This window comes from Mobula birostris, chromosome 14, assembly GCF_030028105.1.
Source record: "Mobula birostris isolate sMobBir1 chromosome 14, sMobBir1.hap1, whole genome shotgun sequence".
Classification (NCBI taxonomy): Eukaryota; Metazoa; Chordata; class Chondrichthyes; order Myliobatiformes; family Myliobatidae; genus Mobula; species Mobula birostris.
The window spans coordinates 24371166-24398133 of NC_092383.1; the positions used below are offsets into that span (position 1 = coordinate 24371166).

A 26968-nucleotide genomic window follows, 5' to 3' on the forward strand; every position below is an offset into this window, starting at 1 on the left:
GAAAATGAACAATTTGCTAATGAAGTTTAGCACCAGTGATTGTATGCCAACAGCACCCAGACTCGGAGACAAGACCTGTGGCAGAGTGGGAAGTCGAGTTTACCAGCATCTGACTTCCAGCACACTTTGGCCTTTTGGTTGTAGAGCACAGACGCAGACAAGCTGGGTGTCAGAGGGTTGAATTACTATCATGAAGGAGTTAGAAACCAGTAACAGTGATATAGCTACAGTACTGTGCAAAAATCATGGGGCACAGCTTGGGTGCCAAAGACTCTTACGCAGTACTGTATCTGTCAACATGGAATGGAGAGCGAGTCCGTAAATCTGGTGGGAGCAAAGGATGCTGGGAATGGTGAGGGTGGAGTGCTGTGGGACAGGTGGTGGAGAAGGAATTCCGGGGCATGGGGTACAGACATACCCAGCCCTGAGACACCAGCAAGGTCAGTTGATTCCAAACAATTGGTTTATTAGTCATTACAGAATGTCTTTCTAGGGCTTCCCACTCCCTTCCCTCTCCCTTCTCTTTTCCCAACCATGATTCCCCTCTCCTGGCCCCTTCCCACTCTCAGCCCCCAATAATGACCCACATCAGAATCAGGATTATCATCACTCATGTTTGTTGTGAAATTGTTTTGTTTTTACAGGAGCAAAACAGCACCATAAATAAAATTACTACAGTTCTGTGCAAAAGTCTTCAGAGCCCTAACTATGTATAAATATTATACACCTAAGACTTTTGCACAGTAACATATAATGTTGTGAATCATTTTCCTTTTTGCACTCTATGTAGGAGCAGTTGTTAAAAGCATTCTTCAACAAACTGTTAGTTGCACTCCATCACTGGGATCATTTACTGTTGTAATCTTGACAACTATTTCAGCAAACACTTTGTTAACTTTAAGGAAATGTTCTGACTTCACCTTGTATACTGACACCATTTCTGCCGATATAACACATCACTCGAAATCTTTATAGTTCTTGAAGAATTATCGGTGGGAAGAGTTATCTCTGGTTGATGTTACAAAAGTTGTTTGGAGTCTACTCATTTGACATCACCCAGTATTTATTTTAGATGTTGTTGACCATGGAGACTTTGAGGGGAGACTGAAAGTTCAGTGATGTAAAAGATGGCCAAGTTAATCCCATTATTTTATTTATTGAGATACAGTGTGGAATGGGTCCTTCCAGCCCTTCCAGCCACGCTGCCCAGAAATCCCCTCATTTAATCCTAGTCTAATCACGGGACAGTTTGCAATGGCCTACCAGTATGTCCTCGGACTGCGGGGGAAAAGGCAGAGGATTCCGAGGAGACCCACTCAGTCACGGGGAGAACATACAGACTCCTTACAGGCAGCGGCGGGAATTGAACCCCGGTCGCCTCTGTAAACCGTAGTGCTAACTACTACACTACCTTGTCCCCCTCCGCCTTAGCTCTAAGGCAGGTCTGCTGCTGGCACATGACTGTATTAAAACAGAAATTAAACAATTAAAAAACGTGGTTGCAAACTGTTGTCTCTGCCCTCTGGTCACAATTAATTTATTTTTGAAAATTGTCTCCTGACATTCCTCCACAATATATGTTTTTAATTGAGCAAGTAATCAAGTGATGTAAATTAGATGCTGAGTTTGCATCATTGGTAGACCTTTATTGTATTAGCTGCCAATTAGAAAAGTGTGGAGAGTGAGAATGTAGTTTTTTTACATCGATTTACTTATTGATGGGATCATTGGTAGTAATGGCAAGGCAGCATGTGTAACCTATCCTCAACTGTGAGAAGGAGGTGGTGAGTTGTAATCCCACTGTGCTGTTGTGGAGGAGGTTCTGACATTTAGACCCAGTAATAAGATGGAAAGACAATGTATTTCCAAATCAGGATGGTGTGCGACATGGAGGTAATTGGTAGGTGGTGGTATTCCTATGCACCTTCTGATGATGTCCTCCTTGGTGATAGAATCGAGTTTAATATTGCCGGTATATGTTAGAAAACATAGAAAACCTACAGCACAATACAGGCCCTTGGGCCTACAAAGCTGTGCCAAACATGTCCTTACCTTAGAAATTACTTCAGGTTACCCATAGCCCTCTGTTTTTCTAAGCTCCATGTACCATAGGAACACATTTTACGACCTTGAGATTTGCCTCCTTACAGGCAGTCACAAAACAAAGAAACCCCTAAAGAACCCATTAAAAAAATCAAGCATCCAAAGTGCAGGGAGAGAGATAAAAAAAATAATCGTGCAAACAATAAAGGTAAGCAAATAGCTTCAGAACTAGAGTTTTATGAAAGACAGGAAGCCAGATGTGACTGTAGTTGGTGCATACAACAGCCACAGTTCATCGTAGAGCCGAGTAAACGTTGTGAGATCACAGATGAGAAACCAGGCATCATTGCAGCCAGCACTGCACTTTGGCTTAGATCTGAGAAAACATTGTGGATCAATGAGCAGAACCAGCCCATGCCTCACCTCCAGTCCCGATACCCTGGCCTTTTCATTCTAGCCCAGAATATAAATCATCCAAACATTGGGTTGCTCTTCTCTCTTGGCCCGCACTGGGGCCCACACCCGACCTTTCCAATTCAGCCTGGTGTTTAAATTGTTCAGACATCGGGACTTTCCTCGCTTTGAGGGAATGCTTTGACTCTCCTCCGATCCTGACTTCACTGGCCATGACCAGGCCTTCCCTAGGCCTCTCCCACTGCTCATCTCTGCTTGCCACAACTGTGCCTCACCTGCACCAGTGCTTGCCTTGACCGCACTTTGCTCACCTCTCCATGGTTGGCATTGATCGTTATTAATAAGGTATATAGTAGTTTCCTTTGTTTTGTTTTTTGCCACCTGTAAGTAGTTGCTGGGCACCACCAGTGCCATCTTAAACTGGATGCAACGTTCCAATTTCCTGCCATTTTTTCCCACCATTTATTCTTTTTTCTACAACTGGAGCGACTTTCCAGCATGTCCAAGAAACTCTTTGCTAAGAATCATACTGTATATAGGGCCTAAGGTTAAGATGGGCATTTATCATTGAAGAAGATATTACATGTTCTCAAGCCAGAGGACCATTCTTCTTTGCCAGCAGTGGCTCTTCAGGAATTGAGAAATACTAAAATATCACTGGGCCTCATTGTGGGAAGTGATTCATCAGGGGCTGGGCTACCTGTAGTCTCTGACATCTGTAATCTGCAGTGAAGCACAGAGCTTGACCACTGAACTCACTCATGGAACATAATAATCTGAGGTGGCAGATACACTTCACATCTGGCTCCTCAGCTTTATGTCAAGAACAATAATTCAAAGTAAGTTTATTATCTCATTGAAACCTATTGAATGTTGAAAGGACTAGATTGGGTGGATGTGGAGTGGATGTTTCCTATGGTGGAGGCAGCCAGAACTAGAGGGCACAGCCTCAAAATTGAGAGGTGACTTTTTAGAATGGAGGTAAGGAGGATTTTTTTAGTGAATCTGTGGAATGTTCTGCCATAGGCTGCGGTGGAGGCCAAATCCTTGGGTATATTTAAGGTGGAAGTTGATCATTTCCTAATCGGTCAGGGCGTCAAAGGATTTGGCGAGAAAGCAGGTGTATGGGATTGAGTGGCATTCAGGATCAGCCATGATGGAATGGCGGAGCAGACTCGATGAGCTGAATAGCCTAATTCTGCTCCTATGTCTTATGGTCTTGAGGTCTAAGTACATGTACATCACCATATACAACCCTGTGACTCATTTTCTTGCTGGCATTCTCAGAAAAGCTAAAAGCCATAATGGAATCAGTGAAATGTGGCACCTAACAGGATGGATAAACAACCAATGTGCAAATGAGAACAAAATATACAAAGAGAGAAAAAGAAGTAATAATCATAAATAAATAAATAAGCAATAAATAGCAAGAATATGAGATGAAGAGTTTTTGAAAGTGAGTCCACAAGTTGTGGGAGCGGTTCAGTGATGGGGCAAGTGAAGTTGAATGAAGTTATCTCCATTGGTGGTAAATAACTACCCTATTTATACAAAATTGAAAATGTACTGTACCTGATTTTTTTAATATTTAAAAAATATCACATCATAGTAATGTTTTAACAGGCAGAAGCGCAATGAAATTTTAACTAGGTTTATTAACTTCAGGAATTTTGAAGTAACTTTTTATGATCTTCATCCAGTTCAGTCTGGCATAAAGATGCGGAGCCAGATGAAAAGTACAACTGGTACATCAGTTTATTATGTTAGACAAGTACGTCCATTGGCACTGTTAAAGTGAGAAGGAAGCCTTTGTCAGGGTGCATTGCCAAAGGATGTCAAGTCAAGGGTGAGGTCAGTACCTCAGCCTGGTCATAGCTGCAGGATTACACTCCCACAACAAAATAATATGAATGAAATTACAAGTTTCAAAGTGGACATCTGTAACCATTTTGTTATTGTATCATTTAATGATAGATAAAGGCACTTACCCTTTCTCTTCTGTCAATGTAGTCTTTCCTAAAATGGCATAGTATGCTATGACACTATATTTACTGAAAAAATTAAATTAACAAGTAGACTAAAAATATTTATTTTTTATTTTATTGTATCTTTTATATTTTCCAAAATGAAGTGGTTTTGAAGTAAAAACTCTACAGTCATGTAGCCAAATAGACCAGCCAACTTACAAACAGCAAAACACCACAAGTAAAACAGATGGGTGAGCAGATAATAGGAGCAGAATTTCTTGATTACTTATGCTAAAAATTGATGTCAATAGAACTAAATTTCAGAAGTAGAGTAAAGCCTCTTGCAGCAATGCTCTTGCACCAGTGACCAAATTTGTAGTTCTACTCCAATCTACATCAGTGAGATTGACTCGGGATAAATGGTAACTCTGGGACTACAAATTATGTGGTCAGGTCCTTAGCATTCATTTTATTGGAAATAAGTTTCTTGGCTATACATCTTATCTGAAAAGCAATACCTCTAATAATGCAGCACTTCTTCACCAGCACACCGAAGTGCTAATTTAGGTAATGGATCTAAATCTTAGAGATGGAAATTAGACAGCAGGTTGACAAATCCACTAGTGCATCAGGCCAATGAAGTTATTAGCAATATTAATTTGTGAGACTAATATTCATCTTCTCTGCTTTTAAATTATCTTTCTTTTCCTTCTCTCCTTGGAGCCAGAAAAGTTTATGCTGACTTTTCAGAACAAATGAGATAAACAAAAACAGACATTCTCTGTGAATATTTCTGACAACAGTGAACCTCCCATTTTCGTGATCTATTTTCTCCGCACTGCAGGCAGTATTCATATGTTGATGGATTAGGCTCTAACAGTGTCTGTCATTCCAGGAGCTAAATTTCTGTGGCTTCTAAGATTTACCACCTCCAAACCAAACAATAGAAGGCACTTCAATAGGGTGCAACTGTGCAGACAATCCACTAAGAAATGTCTTGGGAACGTGAGTTCACAACATGGAACGCTCAGGTTAAAATCTGTTTCTCTGTCATTCCACGTGAGATTTGTAGTATTTGTTCTGTCAAGCGTATGTGTTCCTTGTTTATTCACCAACACATTAATAATTGAGCACATGTCCTAATTTGGGTGCTACTATCTCTGTCAACATTTTATGTGAAATACTTCTTTAATATAATCATTGCCTGATACAGAGAATTAATGACATTTTTAAATTCTCTGTATTGCACAGTTAACATAATCAAATCGATATTTTGGTTGAGTCCCAGTTGTTGAAGATTTAAATCTCAAGTATTGGACTATCAGACTCAAAAACAGTTACTTTCCCCAAGCTGTAAGACTGATCAACACCTCCACCCACTAACACACCCCTCCACTTCTCCTACCAGGACTTCTTAATCATTTCTTGTCAGTCACCTTTTTTTTTTAACAGACATCCAGTACCTAGTATCACCTTATGTATATACAAACTATGTGTATAAGCCATTTTATGTATTTATATTTATTGTGCTGCATTGGATCCGGAGTAACAATTATTTTGTTCTGCTTTACACTTTTGCACTGGAAATGACTATGCAATCTTGAATCTTAACCCAATACTACCTCAGAGAAACTACGTACTTGTTTTTGCCCAATATTACTCAACAGAAAAGCACTTTTAATTAGATTGTTCAGGTGCATTGACCTCTCAGACAATGTAACACTGGAATTGTATGGAAGGATTGACAACAGCATTTTCAAATATGCATATTCTTTACAACTGAGTGTGAATTTGAACCAATTTGATTTAATAAAAGTTGATTAACACTTTAACTTCCCTGCAGAAGGATGATGAGGAACTGAATAGAGAACAGAACCATGCAATGATGCTTTATAGTACTGCTACATGAGGACCTCTTGGGTTGATAATGTTTATTACTATTCAGCTTCTGTGGTTTGAGATTTTCCAATGCACAAACATCTTTAGTAATGTTCCTATTGTTATATTCTGGCAAGTAGCCACCATCATTAACTTCCGAGCTGGCTCCTATTCAAGACCAGTATGCAAGTTTCCTGTATCTTGCATCTTGCACTGGTGGGTCACATGTCCTGTGGTAAGAAAAGGAAGTAAGGACAAATTGAGGATTAGTTTCCATTGTTATTTAAAGGTAATCATTATATACTATCAGCGAATGAAAGATTAACAGAACAAATACCGTTGAATAATCTTGAATAAAATGTACCCAGGAAATGCTCCACATCAGGAACAAATACAGACAGAGAAGTACAATAGTCAGATTTGTTTAGACAGTCCTTCAGATCAAGGATGAGCTACTCTTGCTCCAGTTGTGTGGTTCAGAGGTGGCAGGTCCCAATGTGGGAGCTGCAGATTTTGTTACAGCTGGGCAAAGACAATTGAGCAGGAATACTGAAGGTTCAGCGTGTTCCCAGTGCAGACTCCCAATTCCCAGTTCCTCACCGGATGCTTCTCCTCTGCTTTGATTATCGTGGGCCAGAGACTCTGAGTTGGGCATCTGCTCCACCAGAGGGTAGTCTAAAAAAAATGGTGCCGATACACACTGGGAGATTTTTGATTGACAAACAAAAATCTGAGCAAACAAACAGATTTAAGGGACATCTTTAACAAGGAAAGAAAAGTTTGGTGCTGGTGGTGATGGGAAATTCCAGAATGTTGAATCTCATGAGGAAGCAGTTAGCGCTTCCGCTCTGTAACTCCAGCAACCTGGGTTTGATACTGATTTCTAGTGATGTGCATGTGTTGTACACACATTATCCCTGTTACTGCATGGGCTTCCTCCTGTCATATCCTGAAGCTGGTAGGTTAAAGGGCTATTGACAGTTGAACAAGGACTGAGAGTTAATGGGGCATTAGTGAGAGAGAAGAGGGCAAGGGGGAGTAAGCGGGGCATTGGGACTGATGGGAATGCTCTGAGCACAGGTATGGACTTGATGAGCCAAATGGCCTCCTTCACTATCGGAAGGAAAAGATGAAAATAACTGCCAATAGTAGAGCATTTAAGTTCAAAGATGATCATGTTGGTGTTATTGAATACTTTGCAGGATTGAGGTATAGGAAAAGCAAAGAGGAGATTCTAAAGAAAAAGAGGAGACTTTCTCTAACTTCTGGTAATATTTTTTACACATTCCCCATTCTGGCTCCCCTTTCACCCCCTCTCTTCTACTCACCCTCTTATGACCTCCCACTGGTGCACCTCCTCCTTCCCTTGTTTCCATCGTCCACTCTCCTCTCCTATCAGCTTTCTTCTTCTTCATTCAGCTCTTCGCTTCTTCCACCTATCACCTCCCAACTTCTCACTTCATCACCATATTTCCCCGCCATCCAGTCTTGCCTGTCACCTGCCAGCATGTACTCCTTCCCCTCTCCCACCACACCTCCATCTTTTTATTCTGGCTTCTTCCTCTTCTTTTCCAATTCCAATGGAGGGTCTCAGCCCAGAACGTTGACTATTTGTTCTTCTCCACAGATGCTGCTAAACTGCTGAGTTCCTCCAGCATTTTGTATGTGTTGCTCTGGATTTTCAGCTACTGCAGAATCTTTGAGTTTAGAGTTTAAATCTGAGGTTTGTCAGTGCAGATCAGTGCACACCACTGGGAAGAATAAATAGAACTCAGTGCGTTTAGAACTGAGGTGGGAGAGTTTTGCATCACATCTTTACAGAGTCTGGATTGAGGGAGACGCCTGGAATGAGTAAGTGGAAGAGAAACAATATTCTGGATGGGAAATTCAGCAGCAGAATTGGGATTAAAAGCGTTAACTGGGAAAAGTCCTCTCCCTCTCATTCTGTAGTTCCTAATAGCACTGAAGGAGAAATTCAGCCATCAAGTCCATTCTGCAGAGAACCAACTTTGTGTTGAATTTTATTGCAAAAGTCACAGTACTGAAAACCTGAGCAGGAATAATTGTTTGTATATAATTTTGACTCTGATATTGATCTTTGCTGCTCCTTGTTGTGGACTAAACTGGTTGGTTTTGAGGCCTACTCTAAGAACTTGGCTTCAACTATACTCAAAAGTGCAGAATCACAAGAGGGCATTTGATGGATTCAATAAACTTAAACCAGGCTGCTGCATTGAATACATTTACCTGCTTAAATTTGAACTCTCCAGTTGGAATCAAGAGTTTGCTTATCAGAGGTGACTTCATGCTGAATAATAGAAAACACCATGGATAAGTTCACATAACTTATATTTATGACATATTAGCAAGCATTTTAGTTGCAAAAGTCCAGATGAATCCTAGGCCCAGAGTATTGGGGCTTTTGAAATGGTGCTCACAAGGGTAAGGCCTTTCTTTCATATACTGTTCCACAGCAGACAAAATGCCACAAAGTGGGAAAATCTAAGGTCATGATCAGCTCTTGGGAGAAAAGCTGGGTCTGGGTGTGGATGGTATTGCACCTGAAGTGGAAAAGTCAGTGCAAGGGTTTGGTGATGATTGGGGGTGTGGACAGTGATCAGAATTTGGGGTCAACCATGATAATCTGGAGGACTCTAGATGTTGTCAAAGAGCATGGGATGGAATTGTCAGTAGCCATAATTGAGGCCAGAAGACAGGAGATCAGTGGCCGGCTTTGGATTGGGTGAATTTTTTGAGCTGGTGGAGTGGTGGATTGGGCTTCTATTGTGAAGCTGGCTAGAGGAGCCAAAAAAGAGCAACTGAATATATAAATTAAAGGGGACTTCTTTGAGTTGAGCTCACAGTTCCAAGCTGGGACCTGTTCAAGAAGACCTTCTTTAACCTCCATCACTGGGCAAATGTGTTGGGAATGACAGCTGCTCCTCAGAACATGGCAATAGAAGCAATGTCATTACATGTGTCTGATGAGGATGAGCTGATCTGAATGCAGCAGGAATTGTGCAGTCCCATTTTTCGTAATGAGCTTATATGCCCTGGAAGCCATAATAATCACATTGCCTCCAGAAAGCACCAATGCTCATATGGTACGACCAGAAGAAAGTGGAGGCGCATCTTTGAACTTTCACACCATAGATTTTTATTCCATGTTGGCACGAGCATGGAAAAATCACACAAAATTTGTTCAGATTGTATCCCTTAAGTTTATTGCCCCAATCACTAAAATTGACTATTTACTAGGATGATGAAGGGGGACCAAGTTGACAGTATTCAATTCCTAACCAGCTGTTTCCACTTTAATGCAATGTGTATTTTATTTAGGTAAATCAATTTAAATAGGGATGTGGAATTGTTCCTTATAAGAAACAACTACTTATTAATTCTTTCCCTTCCTAAACTGATTAGTTTCAGTATTTGCCTAAGTGGTAGCTTTTTTGTACTTGTGGACTCACATGAACATGAAATTAGCACCATTGTGCTTGGCAAAAGCATTCAGAGGTCCTTGGGGTAGGTTCAGGAAATCACTGGGGTTAGACAAGCAAGAGGATACCCACTTGCTAGGAAGTTTACATTAACAGTGCTTCATTCGGAGTTATCACCTATATTCATTCCTCTGTCCTGTTTTACTTCAGGATCAAAATCAGGTTTATTATCACTGGCATGTTTCGTGAAATTTGTTAACTTAGCAGCAGCAGTTCAATGCAATACATAATATGGAAGAAAAAAACAAAATAAAATAATAATAATAAATAAATAAGTAAAACAATTACAGTATACGTATATTGAATAGATGAAAAACAGATAGATATTTAAAAAGTGAGGTAGTGTCCAAGGGTTCAATGTCCATTTAGGAATCGGATGGCAGAGCGGAAGAAGCTGTTCCTGAATTGCTGAGTGTGTGCCTTCAGGCTTCAGTATCTCCTACCTGATGGTAACAGTGAGAAAAGGGCATGCCCTAGGTCCTGGGGGTCCTTAATAATGGACGCTGTCTTTCTGAGACACCACTCCTTGAAGATGTCTTGGGTATTTTCTAGGCTAGTACCCAAGATGGAGCTGACTAAATTTATAACCTTTTGCAGCTTCTTTCAGTCCTGTGCAATAGCAACCCCCCCACCCCCACTCCATAGCAGACAGTGATACAGCCTGTCAAAATGTTCTCCATGGTACATCCATGGAAGTTTTTGAGTGTATTTGTTGACATGCCGAATCTCTTTAAACTCCTAATGAAGTATAGCCACTGTCTTGTCTTCTTTATAACTACATCGATATGTTGGGACCAGGTTAGATCCTCAGAGATCTTGACACCCAGGAACTTGAAACTGCTCACTCCCTCCACTTCTGATCCCTCTATGTGTTCCTTCAACTTACTGTTCCTGAAGTACACAACTGACTCTTTCATCTTACTGACATTGAGTGCCAGGTTGTTGCTGTGGCAGCACTCCACTAGTTGGCATATCTCGCTCCTGTACGCCCTATTGTCACCATCTGAGATTCTACCAACAATGGTTGTATCATCAGCAAATTTATAGATAATATTTGACCTATGCCTAGCCACACAGTCATGGGTATATAAAGAGTAGAGCAGTGGGCTAAGCACACACCCCTGAGGTGCACCAGTGTTGATCATCAGCGAGGAGAAGACATTATCACCAATCCACACAGATTGTGGTCTTCCAGTTTGGAAGTTGAGGATCCAATTGCAGAGGGAGGTACAGAGACCCAGGTTCTGCAACTTCTCAATCTGGATTGTGGGAATGATGGTGTTAAATTCTGAGCTATAGTCGATGAACAGCATTCTGACATAGGTGTTTGTGTTGTCCAGGTGGTCTAAAGCCATGTGAAGAGCCATTGAGATTGCATCTGCCGTTGACCTATTGTGACGATAGGCAAAATGCAATGGGTCCAGGTCCTTGCTGAGGCAGGAGTTCAGTCTAGTCATGACCAACCTCTCAAACTTCAAAACTTAATTTCTGTATTATCTTCTAAATAATAAAACAAGGTTTAAAATTATATAGCATAATCAAATGAAGGTAGAATTTTATATAGCAAAAGTAGGATCTTTGTTTTATAAGCAGTTACTTAAAACTAGATTGCAAAGCCTATTACTGTTTTGCATGACTACGTTTAGTGATTGGATTAAATTAATTATAAGCTAAAATATTGAAAGGAAGTCCCCGATTCCTTGATTCAAAAAGAAATTCTTAGTGGAAAGAACTGAACTACGACAGAAAGTTGTTCAGAATGTAGAAAACCTGAGTTTGTAAGTTTAACTATTCAGTTATGAAGACCAGTATTGCATCAACCTGGAGCATAGGATGAATTTTGTAGAATATAGCGTCTCAAAAATGGAGAACATTGATCAGATAATCTGTTTCATTATGAAGTGAACATTGATTAGGGGATAAGGGACCTTCCCTGCCCCTCTTCAAATGATGCCTTTAGAACTTTCTCATACAATTGAGAGTACAGAATTGCTGTTCTGACAGTGCAGTGTCCCTTGTTATAGAAATGAAGTAACAATGTCTCTTGGCTCAGCTCTTCATCATCACTCGTAGTCAAAAGATCACCTTAGACCAAAGTTCACCCACGTTGTGCTAAGTGGGTGCCTTTCTGGTACACACAGTTGGTTACAGTAATACTATTTGAATCAGTTTTAGAAGAAATAATTTTCCATTATTCAGCTTTGATTTTGTCACCCACAGTCTATGGGCTCTTACTTAATGAATTTGCAGCAGAATTTATCATGGACACTTGCTGCTTCACAATGCCTTTTGTGATAACTTAGATGTCCTCCTCACTGAATCACTTTGGGAAATATCTGCACTTCACATGGTAGGTGGTTACAGAGATATAATCTCCTAGCTCTTAAGGGTCTCAGAGCCTTGAGAAAGACACCATATGATGAGCTCAGATCAGGATAAGAGAAACAGGGAAGGGATGCTGAAGGAGAGGATGATTTGAAAGTACAATTCTCTACTTGAAGGCCTATCTATTTGGCTGGTATCCTATCTATTAGTCAGAAAGACTATTAGTCCATCAGTAGGAGAATTTAGAGTGTGAGGGCACAGAATAAAAGGATGTCCCTTTAAAACTGAGATGAAGGAGAACTCCTTCAGCCAGAGAATTGTGCATCTATGGAATTTGGGCTATGGATGCCATCACTGGGTGTATTTAAAGCAGAAATTGACAGCCTCTTGATTTTGTTAAAGGTTACAGGAAGAAGTCTGGATAATGGGGTTGGAAAATAAATCAGTTATGATTGATTGTCAGAGCAGGCACACTCACGTTCAAGGACTCTACAACTCATGATCTCAGTATTGTTAATTAATTATTTTTTTTAAATTGCGCAGTTTTTTTTTGCACGGGTTGTTTGTCAGTCTTTGAGTATAATTTTTCATTGATTCTGCTGTATTTCCCTGAATGCCTCAGGGTAGTATATGGTGACATATACATATTTCAATAATAAATTTACTTTAAACTTTGAAGTTTGAAAATGAAGATAGGCGATCTCTTCTAAAAATGTTTTACAGATGGACTTTCCTCACCAGAGTGAAATAAAAGTCAGGCAATTGAACAGTCAGTTCCTCCGTAATAGTCCTGATGTTTTTTACATTTTTAACCTTCTCATTTTATCTAAATCCACATTCTTTGTGTCAAAACTACCCTCATCATTACTTCAAAAAAACACAATGTTAAACTGGGTCATGTGATGTGAAAAGTGTTGCCCCTGCTGGCTGCTGGATGCTTTGTTGCACTTTTGATAATAACCACAAATTTTTGAGGTTTTCACAAGGCCTCCTAATCGAATACAACATCTCGGTATTGAGCTGAACACAGTGGGATCTGCTTAACACCAACATGATACTGCTGTTTTCCTCTGTCTTTTTGAGATGCAAGTTTTCATCCAAACTGGTGTGCATTTAGAGCGGGGGGTTCCCAACATTTTTTATGCCGTAGACCACTACCATTAACCGAGGGGTCCATGGTCACCAGGTTGGGAGCGCCTGATTTAGAAGTATGCTGCCTGTGACACGTTTTGTTGACAGAGATAATCGAACAGTCACTCTGGCTTTAAATTGTTGGTGCAAAAAAGTGCAAGAATATTTTAAATCACGCTGCAGCTACCTGTTGAGTTATCCTGCTGTAATAATTTATCCACAATATAGAAGAGCCCATGTCACAGTTGCAGTGAATTTTTCCAAACCCATTCCTGGCAGTTTCATCTCCCCTAAAATACCTATTTCAATAGCCTTGCCCATAACTCAGCACTGCCCTTTCTGTAGGTCAAATGGTGCACCATCTTCAATAATGAAATTAGCAAATGCTGGAAACACTCTGCAGGTCGGGCATCACCTTTGGAAAGTGAAACAGAGTTAATGTTCCAGGCTGAAAACTCTGCATGACTTTCAATGAAGGGTCTCTGATCCAAGATGTTAACTTCCTTTCCACAGATGCTGCTTGACCCGTTGAATATTTTCAACATTTATTTCTCTGTGTGTCAGATTTCTAGCAGTTTTGTGGTGTTGAGGCTGGAGACTATATGGTCAAGATGGTTTTTCAGGCATCAAGAATTGGGTGAAGCTTTTTTCGGTCAGGATTGTGGGGCCGTTGGGGCCTTCCATCGTCACGAGGCTCTTTTGGTGTATCGTTTCAGGAGATGAGATGTTCTCCGACATCTATTAGATCAAGGAAGGCCCGAAGGGTATCAGTTACGAGGTGGAGGGGAAGTATTTTCGCAGAACAGAAGGAGGGATTAATGACTTGTAATTGGTGGCAATGCTTCCCAAGAACGTCCTGCTGAGCTGTCTGATATACTAACGATTAGTGGAGTTGACATTATTTTGAATCACCATCTCAAAGAAACTTAGAATCATAGAACCATAGAACATTACAGCACAGAAACAGGCCTTTTGGCCCTTCTAGGCTGTGCCCAGCCATTCTTCTGCCTAGTCCCACTGACCTGTACCTGGACCATATCCCTCCATACACCTCTCATCCATGTACCTGTCCAAGTTTTTCTTAAATGTTAAAAGTAAGCCCACATTTACCACTTCATCTGGCAGCTCATTCCACACTCCCACCACTCTCTGTGTGAAGAAGCCTACCCCCTAATGTTCCCTTTAAACTTTTACCCCTTCACCCTTAACCCATGTCCTCTGTTTTTTTTTCTCTCCTAGCCTCAGTGGAAAAAAGCCTGCTTGCATTCACCCTATCTATACCCATCATAATTTTATATACCTCTATCAAATCTTCCCTCATTCTTCTATGCTCCAGGGAATAAAGTTCTAACCTATTCAACCTTCTCTGTAACTCAGTTTCTCAAGTCCTGGCAACATCCTTGTAAACCTTCTCTGCACTCTTTCTACCTTATTAATATCCTTCCTGTAATTTGGTGACCAAAATTGCACACAATACTCCAAATTCGGCCTCATCAATGCCTTATACAACCTCACCACAACATTCCAACTCTTATACTCAATACTTTGATCTATAAAGGCCAATGTACCAAAAGCTCTCTTTACAACCTTATCTACTTTTAATGTTACTTTTAGGGAATTTTGTACCTGTATTCCCAGATCCCTCTGTTCTACTGCACTCCTCAGTGCCCTACCATTTACCTTGTATGTTCTACCTTGGTTTGTCCTTCCAAAGTGCAATACCTCACACTTGTCTGTATTAAACTCCATCTGCTATTTTTCCAGCTGGTCCAAATCCCTCTGCAAGCTTTGAAAACCTTCCTCACTGTCCACTGCCCCTCCAATCTTTGTATCATCAGCAAATTTGCTTATCCAATTTACCACATTATCATCCAGATCATTGATATAGATGACAAATAACACTGGACTCAGCACTGATCCCTGTGGCGCACCACTAGTCACAGGCCTCCACTCAAAGAAGCAATCCTCCACTACAACTCTCTGGCTTCTTCCATTGAGCCAATGTCTAATCCAATTTACTACTTCTCCATGTACACCTAGCGACTAAATCTTCCTAACTAACCTCCCATGTGGGACCTTGTCAAAGGCCTTACTGAAGTCCATGTAGACAACATCTACTGCCTTCCCTTCATCCACTTTCCTGGTAACCTCCTCGAAAAACTCTAATAGATTTGTTAAACGTGACCTACCACGCACAAAGCCATGTTGACTCTCCCTAATAAGTCCCTGTCTATCCAAATACTTGTAGATCCTATCTCTTGGTACTCCTTCCAATAATTTACCTACTACTGACATCAAACTTTCTGGCCTATAATTTCCCGGATTACTTTTAGAGCCTTTATTAAACAATGGAACAACATGAGCTATCCTCCAATCCTCCAGCCTCTCGCCAGTAGATACCGACATTTTAAATATATCTGTCAGGGCCCCTGAAATTTCAACACTAATCTCGTTCAAGGTCCAAGGGAATACCCTATCAGGTCCTGGGGATTTACCTGCTCTGATTTGCCTCAAGATAGCAAGCACCTCCTCCTCTTCAATCTGTATAGGTTCCATGATCTTACTACTTGTTTGCCTTATTTCCATTGACTCCATGCCAGTTTCCTTAGTAAATACAGATGCAAAAAACCCATTTAAGATCTCCCCCATTTCTTTTGGTTCCATACATAGCCAACCACTCTGATCTTCAAGAGGATCAATTTTATCCCTTACTATCCTTTTGCTCTTAATATACCTGTAGAAGCTTTTTGGATTATCCTTCACCATAACTGCCAAAGCAACTTCCTGTCTTCTTTTAGCCCTCTTGATTTCTTTCGTAAGTATTTTTTTGCACTTTTATACTCCTCATGCACCTTATTTGCTCCGTTTCCTATACTCGTCATATATTTTTCTCTTCTTCTTTATCAGAGTTCCAATATCCCCTGAGAACCAAGGTTCCTTATTCTTACTCACTTTGCCTTTAATCCTGACAGGAACATACAAACTCTGCACCCTCAAAATTTCTCCTTTGAAGGCCCCCCACTTACCAATCACATCCTTGCCGGACAACAACCTGTCCCAATTCGCGCTTTTTAGATCCTTTCTCATTTCTTCAAATTTGGCCATTTTCCAGTTTAGAACCTCAACCCAAGGACCAGATCTATCTTTATCTATGATCAAGTTGAAACTAATGGTGTTATGATCACTGGATCCAAAGTGTTCCCCTACACACACTTCCGTCACCTGTCCTAACTCGTTTCCTAATAGGAGATCTAATATTGCATCCTCTCCAGTTGGTACCTCTAAATATTAATTTAGGAAACTTTCCTGAACACATTTTACAAACTCTAACCTGTCTAGACCTTTAACAGTATGGGAGTCCCAATCAATATGTGGAATATCAATTATTTCAGCAAAAATGATTGCAGAAATTCCATAAAGGAGTACATGAAACGCCTGAAAGAAAGAATTCAAAAAGAAAACCCAGAAGCATTGGAAAATTTTACTGACAGTACTAAGGGTGTAGTTGCAGATATTTTAAAAAACTTTGCAGACTATAAGTTTTACATAGGTGAGAGTATGGATATCGGTGGAATGGTTGGATTACTAAATTACCGTTCTGAAGGTACTCCATATATGGTTTTCTTCAAGGATGGTTTGGAAATTGAAAAATGCTAAATTTGCCTGCAACTCATCATGTTGAATTTGTCAGTCACAATGACTTAATGTTCATATTACCTGCAATAAACTTGGAACTGGTATCACTGAAAAAAAATGAGGTGAAAATTTTGTGTTTATAGCAATTGTATTTGATGTTCATAACAAAAAATACAATAGTAAAGCACAGGTGGAGGTAGCTAACTCTAACTGTAACCAACTTGCTCTACTGTAAGTTAGAAGAAAAGAAAGAACAAATAATCTTGCCTGATAGTCTATCTTTATACTGAAAACAGGCTCAAACTGGACAGATCAGGGTATCCTTTTGATAAGAACAGCCTATGAGACAACAAGAGCAGCTTGATTTATACTGCTGTGAACTTGCGCCTTACAAACAAATAAACTACAAAAGAAAAAGAACCAGCAATACTACAAATTAATGAAAACCAGCTGAGCATTTAAGAACAAGCAGGTGATTATATAAACACGTAAGCGAGCATAAAGAATGTTAAACTGCAAGAAAAATTACAATTTAGACCTTATTTCAACAGTAGTTTTCCCTTATTTTGATCTATTTTCAAGGTAGATTGTCTTTCTACAGGAGCTGGAAAGTGATCAGGATCTTCTTTACCTGATTAGATTAAATGTTAAAATGTTAAAAATTTTTTCTTCACACCTTTTATACTTCCTAAGCTAACACTCAAAGAAAGCTGAAACACAGAATTGCTACTATTCCTCTGATTTTCCTGCATAAACTGCTTATTCTGGAATCTCCTCTGAAATTTTAAGGGCACCAGAACATACTGGGATTGTTGGCAACCTTTGGAGGGAAGTGCTATCTTGGTAGCCAGTTTAAATTGTGGACTCACAGACACTAGTATTGAAGATAATCTGCCCAGCATTATTTCTAGTTGTATTTTCAGTAGTGTCTTCAGTGACAAGGGTTTTTGATCTCACCAGGATAGGAGTCAAACCCAGATTTCAGAAATGAGAGAGTATGTTCAGCAAAGCATCACAGAAACCAAAAGTGTTTTCACAGCTCCTGCTCATTGATTTTCGAAGAGTTTGTAAGAGAAGATAAAAATACTCCAACAGCAGTGTGTGAAGCTATGATATCATTTACAGATGCACCCAGCCCCAGAAACGTAGCCCATTCTTCACATCAAAGGCAAGAGAGTGCTAACAGGTAACCTTCACTGCCAGACACAATGCTGCCTTCCCTTGAACCTCTTCACTTCCTAAGATGATGAGAATTAAGTGCCTGCTATGTGTTCTTCTTAATCCAGGACAGCTGAATATCTCATCATCAACCTTGGTGGGCCCTAGCATGCAGGTGTGAACGGAACAGCTGATCCACCTTGGCTTCTTCCTGAGATCTCCACCATGGTGGAAACCAGTGTCCAGCCAATCCAATATACTGCATGTGATATCACAAAATGGCCGAAAGCATAGGGCAATGCAAAGGCTGCAGGAACAGACAACATCCCAGCTGTACGACTGAAGACCTGTACTCCAGAACTAGCTGCACCTCTAATTATAACATTGGTATCACCTGACAATATGAAAAATTACTCAGCTAGATCTTTTTCACAAAAAAAGCAGGAGAAATCCAATTTGCCGAATTACCATATGATCAATCTGCTTGCAGAAGAGTGATGGAATTTTCCATTGCTATCAATCAGCACCTGCTCGCCAATAACTTACTCACAAGTGTTCAGATAGGAATGCCACAGGACTTCTCAGCCCTAGAGCGCATGGTGGACTTGTTCCAACAGTGGAACGAGGAGTTAAATTCCAGCAAGAAGGTGAGAGCGACTGCCCGTTACATCAAAGCGTCCTTTGTCTGAGTGTGGCATAAAGGTTGCGTGGTCAATGGGCATCAAAGAGAAAGCTCATCAATTTTGGAGTCAAACCACATAGAAGGAAGATGGTTGTGACTGCTAACCATCTATCATCTCAGCCCCAGGTCATCTCTGCAGGAGTCGGTCAAGGCATCGCCCTAGACCCAGATATCTTCAGCTACTTCATCCAAGAGCTTTCCTTCAACCCAAAGTCAGAAGTGGGAATGTTCTGAGGATTGTACAATGCTAAATTCTTTTCCCAACTTCTCAGTAAATGAAGCATCCCATGTTTCCAGCCCAATATAGAAAACATTAGGACACAAGCTAAAGTAGCAAATAACATTTACAAAACAGTCACTGCAAGGTATTTCCATCTCCAGTAAAAAAAAGGACTTAACCACCTTTGATAATCAATGGCTTTTCCTTTGCTGAATCCCTGTCGACAATAACCTTAGGGTCACTATTGATTGGAGACTCAGAATCAGAATTATCGTCACTGACATTAATCATGAAACTTGTTGTTTAGTGACAGCTGTGCAGTGCAGGCATAACAAATTACTCTCACAAACAATAAAAATACATAAATAAATAGTGCAAAGGAGGATTAGCAAGGTAATGTTCATGGGTTCATAGACTATTCAGAAATCTCTTGGCAGAGGGGCAGAAGCTGTTCATGAAACACTAAGTATGAGCCTTCGGGTTCCTGTACATTCTCCCTGATGAGAAGAGTACATGCCAGTGAAGGCATGGGTCCTTCATGATAGATGCTGCCTTCTTGAGGTGGCATTGATCGTAGATGACACCTCTTGAAGATGTACTCAATCGTGGGGTCTCTTGTGTCCATGATGGAGCTAGCAAGGTCAACAACTTTCTGAAGCCTCTTACAATCCTGTGCATTGGCGTCCCATAGCAGACAGTGATGCAACCAGTCATAAGGTTCTCCATGGTATGTCTGAGGAAATTTACTAGAGTCTTTAGTGACATCCCAAATCTCCTCGAACTCCTAATGAAGTATGGCCTCTGGTCTGCCTTTGTCACGATAGCATCAATATGGTCGGTTCAGGATAGATCCTCTGAGATGCTGATGCCCAGAAACATGAAACTGCTCACCCTTTCCACCGATGACAACTCAATGAGGATTTAAGACCATAAGACCATAAGACATAGGTGCAGAATGAGGCTATTTGGTCCATCGAGTCTGCTCTGCCATTCAATCATGGCTGATCCTATTTCCCCCTCCTCAGCTCCACTCCCCAGCCTTCTCCCCGTAACCTTTGATGCCATGTCCAATCAAGAACCAATCAAGTTCTGCCTTAAATACGCCCAACGTTTTGACTTCCAGAGATGCCTGCAGTAATAAATTCCACAAAATCACCACCCTCTGCTTCTCTGTTTTAAATCGACGTCCTTCTATCCTGTGGCTGTGCCCTCTTGTCCTAGACTCCCTCACCATGGGAAACATCCTTTCCAAATCTACTCTGTCTAGGCCTTTCAATATTCAAAAGGTTTCAATGAAATCCCCCCTTATCTTTTTAAATTCCAGCAAGTACAGACCCAGAGGTATCAAACGTTCCTCATATGATAACCCTTTCATTCCCAAAATCATCGTTATGAACCTGTTCTGAACCCTCTCCAATGCCAGTACATCTTTTCTGTTTGCAGTACTCAGGGTGAGACCTCACCAGTGCCTTATAAAGCCTCAGCATCGTATCTCCGCTTTTGTATTTTAGACCTCTTGAAATGAATGCTAACATTGCATTTGTCTTTCTCATCACTGACTCAAACTGCAAGTTAACATTCAGGGTGTTCTACAAGGACTCCCAAGTTCCTTTGCATCTCAGAGTTTTGGATTTTCTCCTTTTAGAAAATAGTCTGCACATTTATTTCTACTACCAAAGTGCATGGCCATGTATTTTCCAACATCGTTCTTCATTTGCTACTCTCTTGCCCATTCTCCTAATCTGTCTAAGTCCTTCTGCAGTCTACCCGTTTCCGCAACACTACCTGCCCCTCCATCAATCTTTGTATCATCTGCAAATTTGGCAACAAAGCCATCTATTCCATCAACCAAATCAGTAATATATAGCATAAAAAGAAGCGACCCCTACGGAACACCATTACTCACGCTCAGCCAACCAGAAAAGGATCCCTTTATTCCCACATGCTGCTTCCTACCAATCAATCAATGCTCTAACCATGCTAGTAGCTTTACCATAATGCCAAGGGCTCTTAACTTGGTAAGCAGTCTCATGTGTGGCATCTTGTCAAAGGCCTTCTGAAAGTTTAAATAATTGACATTCACAATATTCTCTTTATCTATAGTATGTATAATCTCCTCAAAGAATTCCAACAGGTTTGTCAGGCAAGATTTTCCCATAATGAAACCATGCTGACTTTGTCCTACCTTGCCCTGTGTCACCAAGTACTCCATAACCTCATCCTTAACAATTGATTCCAACATCTTCCCAACCACTGAGGTCAGGCTAGCTTGTCTATAATTTCCTTCCTGTTGCCTTGCTCCTTTCTTAAAGAGTGGAGTGACATTTGCAATTTTCCAGTCCTCTGGCACCATGCCAGTGTCCAATGATTTTTGAAAGATCATTACTTATGCCTCACAATCTCTACCACTATCTCTTTCAGAACCCTAGGGTGGAGTTCATCCAGCCCGGGTGACTTATGTACCCTTTATTGTTCAACTTCTCCGTTGTTGTGACTCCACTTGACCATCCTCTCTATTTCGTCTCCTTGTCACCACAAAGACTTATAAAGAAAACCAGTATCAGGGGCTGGGTCTCCTGCACTGAGTGATCTACCATTTAACGACTGCAGGCTTCTCTTAATTTTATATCTCTGTGATATGAGGATATATTGTAAGTTTGTCAGTATTGTTGTTTATAATCCTGAAACTCCATACCCATAAGCATTGTGGGAACACTTTCACCATAAGAACTATGTGTTTCAACATGGTGGATCATCACCAACTTCTCAAGGACAACATGGATGAGGATTAAGGATGAGGTTTTGAGGTACTTGGAGACAAACGATGTCAGCATTATTTCGTCAAGGGAAATCTTGCCTGACAAATCTGTTGGAGTTCTTTGAGGTAATTAAGATCTGGTTGAAGATCTGCTCTTCAGCACCAATTCCAGCACACAGACTGGGCTGCGTTTGCTGCCCATGCCACCACAGACTCTCAGGTTAACGGTGATTCATATACCAACTCTGTCCTTGAGCACATCAACAAGTGTGTAGATAGTGGCATCACAAAGACAAATAAAAGTTTTCCCCAATCAGAAACATGGATGAACAGAGAAGTTTGCCTCCTGCTCAAAACCAGAGATTCAGCCTTCAGGTCTGGAGATCGGGAGGCTTACAGCTCAGCCAGGGCCAACCTGAGGAGGGGAATCTCTCAGGCTAAACACATATAAACAGAGAATCGAGGAGCATTTCAACTCCTCGGACCCCCAGCACATGTGGCATGGCATACAGGTCATTTCTTCAAACCACCTAGTACTGTGCCCCCTCCCAGCTGTGCTTCCCTCCCTGACGAGCTCAATTACTTCTACGCTCGCTTTGACCGAGAGAACAAGGAGGTCACCCTCAAAGCGGATCTCCCACCTGGTGAACTGCCTCTCTCACTTTCCACCTCCGATGTTTGCGCCACCCTGAGCAGGGCGAATGTACGGAAGGCAGCTGGTCCGGATGGAATACCTGGCCCTGTGCTCAGAGTCTGTGCAGGGTAGTTGGCCGGGGTCTTCACAGACATTTTTAATCTGTCCCTGGCCCAGGCAGTTGTTCCCACTAGCTTCAAGATCGCCACCATCGTGCCAGTGCCGAAGTATTCCACTGCCACGGGCCTTAATGACTTCCATTCAGTTGCACTCACCCCCATCATTGCAAAGTGCTTTGAAAGACTGGTTCTATCACATCTGAAATCTGGTCTGCCCACTATCCTGGACTCCCATCAATTTGCCTATCGCACCAACAGGTCAACAGAGGATGCCATCTCCACGGCACTTCACTCTGCCCTGACCCACCTGGACAGCCCCAACTCTTACGTCAGAATGCTGTTCATTGACTTTAGTTCGGCATTCAATACTGTGATCCCCTCCAAGCTGATCACCAAACTTTGCCAGCTTAGTATCACCATATCCTTCTGCAATTGGACCTTGGACTTTCTGACTAACAGACCCCAATCAGTTAAGTTAGACAACCTCTCCTCCTCCACTCTCGCCCTGAACACCGGTGTGCCTCAAGGCTGTGTGCTGAATCCTCTTCTGTACTCCCTTTTCACCTATGACTGCGTTCCTGTACATGGTTCTATCTCCATAATCAAGTTTGCAGACAACACCACAGTGGTTGGTCTGATCAGAGGGGATGACGAGACGGCCTACAGGGATGAGGTCCAGCACCTGGCTGCATGGTGTGATGATAAAAATCTGGCCCTTAACACCCAGAAGACCAAGGAGATCATTGTGAACTTCAGACATGCCAGGAGTCACACTCACGTCCCCACCTACATCAACGGAACTGTAGTGGAGGAGTGTGCATCAAGCTTCAAATTCCTTGGTGTCCACATTTCTGAGGATCTCACCTGGTCCCTGAACTCCTCCATCCTGATCAAAAAGGCGCAACAGCGCCTTTATTTCCTGCGGTGCATGAAGAAAGCTCACCTCTGTCCCAGGATATTGATGGACTTTTACCACTGTACCATTGAGAGCATACTCACCAACTGCATCTCAGTGTGGAATGGCAATTGTCCCGTATCGGACCACAAAGCACTCCAGCATGTGGTGAAAACTGCCCAGCCGATTATCAGCACCCAATTGCCCACCATTGAGAACATCTACCATAAACGCTGCCTGGGCAGGGCAAAAAGTGTTATCAAGGATGCATCTCACCCTAACCATGGACTTTTTACTGTCCTCTCTTCCGGTAGGCGCTACAGGAGCCTCCGTTCCCGCACCAGCAGGCACAGGAAGAGCCTCTTCCCTGAGGCTGTGACACTGCTGAACCTCACATCACAGTGCTAAGCAGTATTGCCTCCATATTGTACTGTCTCAGTACTTTTATATTTGTGTGCTGTAGCACTATTTTTATTCGCAGTTATTTTGTAAATAACGCTATTCTTTGCATTTCTGGTCAGATGCTAAATGCATTTCATTGGCTTTGTATCTGTACTCGGCACAATGACAATAAAGTTGAATCTAGTCTAATCTAATCTAATACAAGCAGGGTGGACAAAGGAGAGGCAGTGGATGTCATTTACTTGGATTATCAGAAGGCATTTGATAAGGTGCTACACATGAGGCTACTTAAAAAGATAAAATCTTATGGTGTTACAGGACAGATACTGGCATTGACAGCAAAATGGCTGACAGGTAGGAGGCGGCGAGTGGGAATAAAAGGGGGCTTTTCTGGTTGGCTGCCAGTGACTAGTGGTATTCCTCAGGGGTCAGTGTTGGGACTGCTGTTTTTCACATTGTTTACCAATGATTTAGATAGTGGAATTGATGGCTTTGTGGAAAAGTTTGCAGATCATATGAAGATACATGGAGGGGTAAGTGGTGCTGAGGAAGCAATATGTTTGCAGCAGGACTTAGACAGATTTGAAGAATGGGCCAAAATGTGGCAGATGGAATACAGTGTTGGGAAATTATGATAATGCATTTTGGTAAAAGGGACAATAGTGCAGACAATTATCTAAATGGGGAGAAGTTTCAAACAACAGATGTGCATAACTTTGTCCTTGTGCACGACTCCCAGAAGGTTAATTTAAAGGTTGAGTCTGTGGTAAAGAAGGCAAATGCAATGTTGGCGTTTCTTTCAAGGGGAATAGAATTTAAAAGCAAGGAGATAATGCTGAGCCTTTATAAGGTATTGGTCAGGCTGCACTTCAATAGTTCAATAGTACATTTAATGTCAGAGAAATGTATGCAATATACAACCTGAAATTCTTCTTCTTCACAAACATCCACGAAAACAGAGGAGCGCCACAAAGAATGAATGACAGTTAAACGTTAGAAACCCAAAGCTCCCCACTCCCACGCACAAGCAGCAACAAGGCAATGACCCCCCTCCCCCACCAGCAAAAAAAGCATCAGCACCCCCTACTGAGCACTCAAGCGTGCAGCAAAGCATTAATAAGTACACAGACTTGCAGTACCCCAAAGGCTATTCGTTCACCCGATAATTCAACATGCCACAGGCTCTCTCTCTCCCTAATAAGGGAAAAAGAGATGTCCCCATGTCACAGTGAGAGGGGAGACATAATAAACAACTCGCTGATTTATGATGTTAATAGTCTGTTGCGTTGCTTTTTCCAAGCTCTGCATCCTGAGAGCTCAGGTCTCTGGACACACAGGTCAGCTAACCCGCTGCTCCTAACATTCTGTGTTCTCCCCAATGCCTCAGTCAGGGGCATTGGCCTTGAATCAGCCCAGTTCCAGAGCCACAAAAACCCAGCACCCTGAAGGTGTGCTAGTCTTCCAGGTCACATCCTTGAGGTATCAAAAAGTGGCCAGTCATGAGGCCCTGAGAGCAGGTCCCATTCTTGGAAAGGCTAGATACGGTGGATGTGGAGAGGATGTTTCCTATGATGGGGGTAACCAGAAATGGAGGGCACAGCTTCAGAATTGAGGGGCAACCCTTTAGAACAGGGGTAAGGAGGAATTTTTTTAGCCAGAGAGTAGTAAACCTGTGGAATGTTCTGCCAGAGACTGTGGTGGAGGCCAAGTCTGTGCATATGGGCAGAAGTTAATCGTTTCCTGATCTATCAGGGTATGAAAGAATATGGCGAGAATTCAGATATATGGGGTTGAGTGGGATCCGGCATCAGCCATGATGGAATGGTAGAACAGACTTGATGGTCTGAATGGCCTAATTCTGCTTCTATGTTTCATGGTAATATGGATGGGAAATAAATGATAGCCTTCCAATGAAGCCCAGGTTCCAAAGTTGAACAAATGAATAAAAGGTCCTTTCCCTCCTTTATCAAAATAGTTCTTAAGGAAATACAATTTTTCATATGTTCATGCACACTAAAGGCTTTGACGCTACGTCCTTTCTATAAGATCACAGACAAATCCTCAGCCACGTCACCTGTTTATTCCTCTCCATAGATGCTCTCTGACCTGCCGAGTTCCTCCAGTATTTTGTGTGTTTGTGCTACTCTGGATCTCCAGCATCTGCAGAATCACTTATGCAATTGTAAACTTTTCTTTTTCCTAGTTGGAGATTGTCTGAAATAATTCTACAAAATATGGTGGGCAAGTTACAAGACAAAGGAACAAATATATTCACTTCACTTACCTATTATGCTTCCTCCATGATGAAGAGTAAACTCTCAAGGTAGCCATGGCTTTTAAATGATGTTGCTACAGACTTTTCAATGCTAACAAATAAAAAAGGAAGTGCACTTGACAGCCACTTCTAATGACTGTATTCTGAGGATCTTACGCTAATGGTTAAATTGGCAACCCGCCAGATAAACTAAGCAAGAACAAGGCAAATTCGTGGAAGTAGATTGGGTTTCATGCTTACTGTTAAAAGGTTAGACACGTTACAGCATTTACTGACTTCCTTTCTTGGTGGTTTGGCACCATGGAAAGGGTGTCACTATTCATCATGGTGGTCATTTAGAGGATTTTTCCCTGCCCACATTTGTATATTTTATTTCTGAAGTACTTGAGGGAATGATGCAGTGTTGATCAGTGGTATTAGTCAAATTTTAATACCTTTTTTCATGAACTTTCTCTCCTTTTGTGTGAAAATTAAATGAATTGTACTGTGCACAGCGACTTTATAAAACTCACAGGAGGTGGGGAAAGCCCAGTTTTAGTACACTGCTTAAAATGTCCTTTTATTGCTAATAACTTTAAATTGAATAACTCATTGTATGAATTCATGTGAATTCCACCTTCCTTTGTCACATACAATCGTTCACAGACTCCTTTATCCCAAAAATATCTCCATGACTGTTAACACAATCTCTTATGTCCCAATGGACACGGTTCTGTGCAACAATCATATTTGGTGATCATTTTGCTCATTTAGTGAGGTCATTATGTTAGGAGTTGCCGTTAAATGGTAAAGAAAAACTGATATTTTTGAATATGGACTTCAAATAAAGAATTATGTTACAGAAAGGTAAACTCTTTTTCCACAGCAAATGCCGGGAATTGTAAAATATTCACCTCTGATTCCTAATATTACTCAATTGCCAGATGTTAGA

At 41.4% G+C, this 26968-nt stretch overlaps 1 long non-coding RNA gene and 1 pseudogene across 1 annotated transcript; one reads left to right on the plus strand and one right to left on the minus strand.

The window, feature by feature from the left end:
* Positions 1-4571: 4571 nt before the first annotated feature.
* LOC140209467 (uncharacterized) lies at positions 4572-26181 on the minus strand. The gene is made up of 3 exons (XR_011888989.1): positions 26047-26181; positions 8550-8610; positions 4572-6532 (listed from the first exon to the last, which is right to left on the minus strand). It is a non-coding gene; the product is annotated as an uncharacterized lncRNA (long non-coding RNA).
* On the plus strand, positions 8695-16998 carry LOC140209593 (translationally-controlled tumor protein homolog pseudogene; annotated as a pseudogene).
* Positions 26182-26968: the final 787 nt, after the last annotated feature.